The following is a 9,049-nucleotide window of genomic DNA, read 5'->3' as shown; positions in this document are numbered from 1 at the left end:
TTCCGATCATCTTAATTTTTTGCAGGATTGTGTTGGGTCCTCCCCCTATCCAATCCTTTTTCTGTATCTTCCAGGGATCTGTGCCCTTATCCTATAAAGTTCTATTTCATCATCTGGCTTTTACTGTGCATGCCTCAGTAAAAGGACCTCTCCCTGCACCATTTGGCTTCTATTGCCCAAGTGCCCAACAAAGGAATTTCCCGCTTGCTGTTTTAACCCTTCCCCTGTCAATCTATGGCAAGGGACTGATTATTCCCTGGAAAGATTGGAAAGCTGGCTTTCCTACCTATTCTGGAATTTTTCATTTGGCAGAGGAAGATGCAGCTGTCCCTAGGGGTGTCTGTGAAGCTGCACCTTCCTAGTTAATCCAGCTTCATTAGATGTCTGGATCCCTTCGTTTCCTCAATATCTACCTACTCTAACACCAGTAAATGTGAATGTTAAGGCAACTTGGAAGCGGTGTGGGAAAGAGATTGCAGTGCCCTGCAAGATGTGATTTTCCCCAGTTCCCCAAACCCCTTAGGAAAAGTAATTAAAATATTTAAAAAAATAAAAAGATGTGATTTTCCTATTTTTAAAGAGTAACTTATGGACCCAAGTGAATTATGCATCACTAATCTTTAATTGCTTACACACACACTCACACAGACAAATTGCCCTTTTATATTTTATGCCTAGTACCCTAGTATGCAGTACTTCTATCAACTTCATATTATTGGTACCTATTTTTGTAAGAAATCTTTGCATAGGTCACATATTCATTTTTTTTTTTGTAGTGCTGCATGTTACCTGTTGTCAAAAGGAAAATTTTAAATTATTATTAATGTTGTTGTTGTTGTTATTCTCTATATATGTTTGACTTTGGCTTTTGAATCAGATTAAGAAAGACCTGCTCTTCCTTCATACTATTTTATTGAGGATTATGTTATAATGAAGGATTTGAACCTTGTTTGAGGGCACAAAAAATATATCATTCTAATGCATAGTCACAGCAAGGACTTGAGGATCCTGTACACTTCATAAAAACTATCCAATCTAAAGCTCTCCAAATACCATTATACAGACTAGCTACATCAGAGTCACATGAGGAATTTGTTGCAAAGTCAGATTCCTAGTCCCCCACACTGGGCCAATTGAACCAGAATCTCTGAGGGTAGGGCTTGAACAGATTTAAAGAGAGTAAGTGACTTGCTCAAGCTGTGTCCATTGGTTAGGCATATATACATGCATACAAGTCCTTTGGTTGATCTCTACCCCTTACCCCGCCCTTCCCTGTCTTCCCTCTGAGGTTTGACAGTCTGATTGATGCTTCTCTGTCTCTGTATCAGTTTTACTTTCAAACAGCACTTCCCTGTTGGAGGAAGCTGGAAAACATACTGGCAGAATTTAGAGTTGGATTATTCATTTTTTTCTGTGGGAAAAAAATTAAATTCCCTGTAAATGGACTTGTCATGGTGTTTTTTATTTGCTATTTATAATTGTTAAAAGTAAAGACAAATTAAAAATGTAAATTATCAGCACACATCTACTATTAATTTTTGTATTGTGTAATACAAAATACAAGTATAAACTGTATGCAGAATTGTTTTTATTACCAACAACTTCTCATTTTCTAGCTTGTACAAGCATATGTATTTTGTTTTTACCAGCATTCTGGAAATGCTTTACAAAACTAACTCAACTCTTTTGAAATCACTTCTTGGTAGGTACACTCTCACTCTCTACTTTGGGCTTCCTAATGAGTAAGGAAGTACTGAAAACAAACAAACTATGGATCACTCTACATTTTCCTTTTATTCTGTCATCATCGTCAGTGAAAAGAGGTTGGCTACACACACAAAAAATAATATTAGTAAGAAAGAATATGTTAAATTTTGTGATTGTACTTGTTTCTTAGAATGTCATTGTCTTCTTTGTGTTTGACGCAAGTTCTTTTTTTTTTATTTTCACAATGAAATTTTTTTTATTTTTTTTAATTTATTGCTTAAAGTATTACAAAGGGTATTACATATGTGTCCATTTTATCCCCCCGCCCTAGACAGTCCCCTAGCCTCCCCTATCCCCCAATGTCTTATGTCCACTGGTTATGCTTATATGCATGCATACAAGTCCTTTAGTTGATCTCTTACCCCCCTACCTCCTGCCCCCCAACCCTCCCCGGCCTTCCCGCTGCAGTTTGACAATCTGTTTGAGGCAGCTCTGCCTCTGTATCTATTATTGTTCAAAAGTTTATAATGGTCTCTATTATCCATGAATGAGTGAGATCATGTGGTATTTTTTCTTCATTGACTGGCTTATTTCACTTAGCATAATGCTCTCCAGTTCCATCCATGACGTTGCAAATGGTAAGAGTTCCTTCCTTTTTAGAGCAGCATAGTATTCCATCGTGTAGATGTACCACAGTTTTCTAATCCATTCATCTACTGATGGGCACTTAGGCTGTTTCCAGATCTTAGCTATGGTGAATTGTGCTGCTATGAACATAGGGGTGCATACATCCTTTCTGATTGGTGTTTCTGGTTTCTTGGGATATATTCCTAGGAGTGGGATCACAGGGTCAAATGGGAGTTCCATTTTCAATTTTTTAAGGAAACTCCATACTGTCTTCCATAGTGGCTGCACCAGTCTGCATTCCCACCAGCAGTGCACAAGTGTTCCTTTTTCTCCACATCCTCTCCAGCACTTGTCGTTTGTTGATTTGTTGATGATAGCCAGTCTGACAGGTGTGAGATGGTACCTCATTGTTGTTTTGATTTGCATCTCTCGGATGATTAGTGACTTTGAGCATGTTTTCATATGTCTCTTGGCTTTCTGAATGTCCTCTTTTGAAAGGTGTCTATTTAGGTGCTTTGCCCATTTTTTGATTGGATTGTTTATCTTCCTTTTGCTGAGTTGTATGAGTTCCCTATAAATTTTGGAGATTAGGCCCTTATCAGATATGACATCGGCAAATATGTTTTCCCACACAGTGGGTTTTCTCATTGTTTTGTTGATGGTTTCTTTTGCTGTGCAGAAGCTTTTTATTTTGATGTAGTCCCATTTGTTAATTTTCTCTTTAGTTTCAAGTGCCCTAGGAGCTGTATCAGTGAAGAAATTGCTTCGGCATATGTCTGAGATTTTGTTGCCTTTGAATTCTTCTAGAATTTTTATGGTTTCCTGTCGTACATTTAAGTCCTTTATCCATTTTGAGTTTATTTTTGTGTATGGTGTAAGTTGGTGGTCTAGTTTCATTTTCTTGCATATATCTGTCCAATTTTCCCAACACCATTTATTGAAGAGACTATCTTGGCTCCATTGTATGTTCTTGCCTCCTTTGTCAAATATTAATTGAGCATATTGGTTCGGGCCAATTTCTGGGCTCTCTATTCTATTCCATTGATCTATATGCCTATTCTTGTGCCAGTACCAGGCAGTTTTGAGAACAGTGGCTTTGTAATACAACTTGATATCTGGTATTGAGATCCCACCGACTTTGGTCTTTTTCAGGATTGCTAGCTATTTGGGGTCTTTTTTTATTCTAGATGAATTTTTGGAGAGTTCGTTCTAGATCTCTGAAGTATGTCGTTGGTATTTTAATGGGAAGTGCGTTGAATTTATAGATTGCTTTGGGTAGTATGGACATTTTAATGATGTTGATTCTACGAATCCATGAACACGGTATGTTCTTCCATCTGTTTATGTCTTCCTCTATATCTTTTTTCAACGTCCTGTAGTTTTCTGAGTAGAGGTCTTTTACCTCTTTAGTTAAGTTTATTCCTAGGTAGCTTAATTTTTTTGGTGCGATGGTAAATGGGATTGTTTTTATAATCTCTCTTTCTGAAAGTTCACTATTGGTGTATAGAAATGCCTCAGATTTCTTGGGGTTAATTTTGTATCCTGCTACATTGCCAAATTTGTGTATTAAGTCTAGTAGCTTTTTGATGGAGTCTCTAGGGTTTTGTATGTATAATATCATGTCGTCTGCAAATAAGGACAGTTTTACTTCCTGTTTACCAATTTGGATGCCTTTTATTTCTTCTTCTTGCCGAATTGCAATGGCTAACACTTCCAGTACTATGTTGAACAGGAGTGGTGAGAGGGGGCATTCCTGTCTTGTTCCTGTTCTTAGGGGAAATGGTGTAAGTTTTTGTCCATTGAGTATGATGTTGGCTGTGGGCCTGTCATATATGGCTTTTATTATGTTGAGGTACGATCCTTCTACTCCCACCTTGCTGAGAGCTTTTATCAAAAATGGGTGTTGAATTTTGTCAAATGCTTTTTCTGCATCAATTGATATGACCATGTGTTTTTTTTTCTTTCAATTTGTTTATGTGATGTATCACGTTTATTGATTTGCGGATATTGTACCATCCTTGCATCCCTGGGATAAATCCTACTTGGTCATGGTGTATGATCTTTCTGATGTACTGCTGGATCCGATTTGCTAAGATTTTGTTGAGGATTTTGGCATCTATGTTCATGAGGGATATTGGCCTGTAATTCTCTTTCATTGTGTTGTCTTTACCTGGTTTTGGTATTAGGGTGATGCTGGCTTCATAGAATGAGCTTGGAAGTGTTCCTTCCTCTTGAATTTTTTGTAGTAATCTGAGGAGGATAGGTTTTAGTTCTTCCTTGAATGTTTGGTAAAACTCCCCTGTGAAGCCGTCTGGTCCTGGGCTTTTGTTTGCTGGAAGCTTTTTGATGACTGCTTCAATTTCTTCCATAGTTATTGGCCTGTTGAGATTTTTAGATTCTTCCTGATTGAGTTTTGGAATGTTGTATTTTTCTAGGAATTTGTCCATTTCCTCCAGGTTGTCTAGTTTGTTGGAGTAGAGCTGACAATAGTATTTTTTAACAATCATTTGTATTTCTGTGGGGTCTGTTGTTATTTCGCCTCTATCATTTCTGATTTTGTTTATTTGGGTCCTCTCTCTTTGCTTCTTGGTGAATCTGGCTAGAGGTTTGTCAATCTTGTTTATCCTTTCAAAGAACCAGCTCTTGGTTTCATTGATTTTCTCTATTGTTTTTTTGGTCTCTATGTCATTTATTTCTGCTCTAATCTTTATTATCTCCTTCCTTCTGCTCACTCTGGGGTTTTCTTGTTGCTCTCTTTCTAATTCTTTGAGTTGTAGAGTTAGCTGATTTACTACCATTTTTTCTTGTTTTTTGAGGTAGGCCTGTAGAGCTATAAACTTCCCTCTCAGTACTGCTTTCATTGTGTCCCATAGGTTTTGGATTGTTGTGTTTTCATTGTCATTAGTTTCCAGGATGTTTCGAATTTCTTCTTTGATTTCATTGGTAACCCAATCAATATTTAATAGCATGCTATTCAGCTTCCAGGTGTTTGAGTATTTTGGGTTGTTTTTATTGTAGTTTATTTCTAATATTATGCCATCGTGGTCTGCGAAGACGCTTTTTATGATTTCAATCTTCTTGAATTTGGGGATACTTTGCTTGTGACCCAATATATGGTCTATTTTTGAATATGTCTTATGAGCATTTGAGTAGAATGTATATTCCCTGGCTTTGGGGTGAAGTGTTCTGAAGATGTCTATTAAGTCCATCTGATCTAGTGAGTCATTTAGGATTGCTGTATCTTTGCTGATTGTTTGTCTAGAGGGCTTATCCAGTGTTGTCAGTGGTGTATTAATGTCCCCTACTGTGATTGTATTGTTGTTGATCTCTCCTTTGATATCTTCCAGGAGTTTTTTTATGAATTTGGGTGCTCCTGCATTGGGTGCATATATGTTTACCAGAGTTATATCTTCTTGTTTTATTGATCCCTTTAGTATTATGAAGTGGCCTTCCTTATCTCTTGTTATGGCCTTCACTTTGAGGTCTATTTTGTCCGATATAAGTATTGCTACCCCAGCTTTCTTTTCCTTTCCATTTGCCTGAAAGATATTTTTCCATCCTTTCACTTTCAGTCTGTGTGAGTCCCTTCTAATGAGGTGGGTTTCTTGTAGACAGCAGATGTATGGGTCATGTTTTTTTATCCATTCAGCCACTCAATGTCTTTTGTTTGGAGCATTTAGTCCATTTACATTTAAAGTTATTATTGAAAGGTACTTGTTTGTAGCCATTTCTGTTTTTGTGTGACTGTTTTCTTTCTGAGCTTTTTATTTCTTATTTTTATACCAGTCCCTTTAGCATTCCTTGCATTGCTGGCTTGGTTGTGATAAACTCCCTTGGCCTTTTTTTGTCTGTGAAGCTTCTTATTTCCCCTTCAAGTTTGAATGATAGCCTTGCTGGATAGAGTATTCTTGGATTCAGTCCTTTGCTTTGCATCACTTTGTAAATTTCTGTCCATTCTTTTCTGGCCTGATGTGTTTCTGTTGAGAAATCATTTGACAATCTAATGGGAGATCCCTTGTATGTAACTTTCCATCACTCTGTTGCAGCCTGTAAGATTCTCTCTTTGTCCTGAACGTTTGCCATGGTAATTATGATGTGTCTTGGTGTGGGTCTTTTTGGTTTCACCTTGTTTGGGACTCTCTGGGCTTGTGTGACTTTTTTCTTCCCCACCTCAGGGAAGTTTTCTGATATTATTTCTTCTAATAGGTTTTCTAATCCTTGTTCATCCTTCTGTTGTTCTGGTACCCCTATTATTCGTATGTTGTTTCGTTTCATGTTGTCCCAAAGCTCCCTTAGGCTCTCCTCCTGTCTTTTAATTTTTTTCTCCAATTGCAGTTCAGTTTGGGTGTGTTTTGCTTCCTTGTCTTCTAATTCACTAATTCGGTCCTCCGCTTCTCCTAGTCTACTGTTGATACTTTCAATGGAGTTTTTCATTGCAGCTATATCACTCTTCATTTCTTCTTGGGTCTTACTTAAGTTGTTAATTTTTTCATCTGTTTCTTCTAGCTTCTTGCAGAGGTTGCGATTTTTTCCTCCATCCGGTTTATGCACTCTAGGACCCTTATTCTGAATTCTTTTTCTGTCATGTTGCATGCCTCTGTAATACTTTGCTGCTTTTCTGGAGAGTCCTCCTTCTCTTTCCTTTGGGGGTTTCTTTGTCTACCCATGTTTGATCTCACTGACATATCTAGACGTTGAGTGGTTCAGTGGTTGCTCCCTTGGTGTCAGTGACTCCTTGGTCTGTGGTTGCTCTTCGGGCGGTTGCGGTAGCAGCTGCTCTTCAGTTGGCAGCAGCTCCTCTGGTGGGTGCTGTTCACAGCTGTGGTGGCTCTTCTGGCTGATGGGGCGAGGTTTCACATACAGCTGCTGTTCCTCAGCAGAGGGTGTTGGTGCTCAGGAGGTTGCTGTTGCTTGGATCTGCTTTCCAGGGGAGTTCTGCTCTTCCCGGCTGCAAACCATCTCACCAGCTGAGCAATTTCGCCAATTCGGGGTGGATGTTACTAGTTTCAGCTGCTCACTCCATTTGCTCCGGGACACGACCTGGGATGCGTCTGCCTATACCGCCGCCATCTTGCTCCCTCGATGCAAGTTCTGGTGTGAAAGGAAAATGTTTCCCTTAGGGCCAGGCTTACTCATTTATAGCAACATAATTCAATTAACATACTTGCTTTGAGTCTTCCTGACCTCCCATATATTGTTGGACCAACAGCATTCTGTACTTTTTAAAAAAATTATCTTTATTATTGAAAGTAATACAGATGTCCCCCATTAACCTTTCCACCCTGCACCAAACCCCCAGGCCTATGAATGTCCCACTCTCATGACCTTATTTAATCCTAATTATCTCCAAAGACCCAATCTCCAAATACCATCACATTAGGTTCAGGGTTTTAACATATGAATTTTGCAGGGACACAAGCATTTAGTCCTTAACATTCGACTTCTCATCCCCCCAAATTTGCATGTTTCTCATGTGTAAAACACATTAATTTTATTACAAAAGCCCTCAAAGTCTTAACTCATTCCAGCATAAATTCTAAAGTCTAAGGCCCAATGTCTCATTAAAGCATCATCTAAACCAGATATGGGTGAAAGTTAGAGGCATGCTTTATCTTGAGGAACAATTCCTTTTCATCGATGAATCTATGGAATCAGACAATTTGTGTGCTTCCAAAATTTCCATTCCAAAAGGGAAAAATTGGAAGTAAAAAAGAGATGATTGGTCCTATGCAAGTTTAAAACATAGGAAGGCTTAATTTATTAGATTTTAAAGCTCAAGCATATTCCACTTTGATTTAATACTCTGCCCTCTATACCAATTGGTATACAGTGTCACCTCCATGGCTCTGTGAGGAATTCCATTCCTTCTGCCCTCTGCATGCGCCCCACCCAAGTGGTTATCTGCCAGGAAAGCCCCATTCCTGGAGCACTGTGTGATGTCTTCCTGGCATACTTAAACAGGGGAGGTGGCCCCATCTTTGAAATCAAAGAGGAAACAGTCTTTCCCCTGTGCCTGTGGAGGGAGTGGCAGCAATGATGGTCTCTGAATCTTCTTTTCATCCTGTCCTGCTTTCTCTGTCTCCTTTAGGTCAAACAGGCAGTTTCGTTGCTGGTATAACACAATCTTTATTTCTAGATTGTGTTGAGATGTTTGAGTAAGTCCCTGAGTCACACCCATGATTTTTTTTTAATCAAATGATTATTCAGCCACACTCTTAGTGTTATTTTCAGAAAAAGTTTTCTCATTTTATTTATTACACTATTAATAGACTAAAAAAATTCCAAATATTCAAGCTCTGAATCTTATTTGCTGATCAATTCCTTCTTCAATTCCTTTCTCTCCTTTTACATTTTACTATGAGTAATCAGAAAGAATCTCTCTTTCAAAATTTTGCTTGGAAATCTTTTTAGCTAAATATCCAATTTCATTTATCACAATTTCTACCTTTTACAAAAAGCTAGAACATAGTCCATCCAGATTATATGCCACCTTATAAGAAAGATTGCCCTTTCCCCAGTTTCCAAAAACATGTTTCTCATTTGCACCTGAGACTTAGCATGAACCTCAAGATCCTTCCAGTTACAAAGCCACAGCCTCATTTTTAGGTATTTGTTACAATAGCACCTCACATCTTGATATTAAAATATGTATTAGTCAAATCAAGCTGCTATAGCAAAATACAATAGGTGGGGTGGCTCAAATAACATAAATTTA

This window comes from Myotis nattereri (genome assembly GCF_964212035.1).
Source record: "Myotis nattereri genome assembly, chromosome: X".
Classification (NCBI taxonomy): domain Eukaryota; kingdom Metazoa; phylum Chordata; class Mammalia; order Chiroptera; family Vespertilionidae; genus Myotis; species Myotis nattereri.
The sequence above is the reverse complement of the archived record's forward strand: the minus strand, read 5'-3'. Positions refer to the sequence as shown.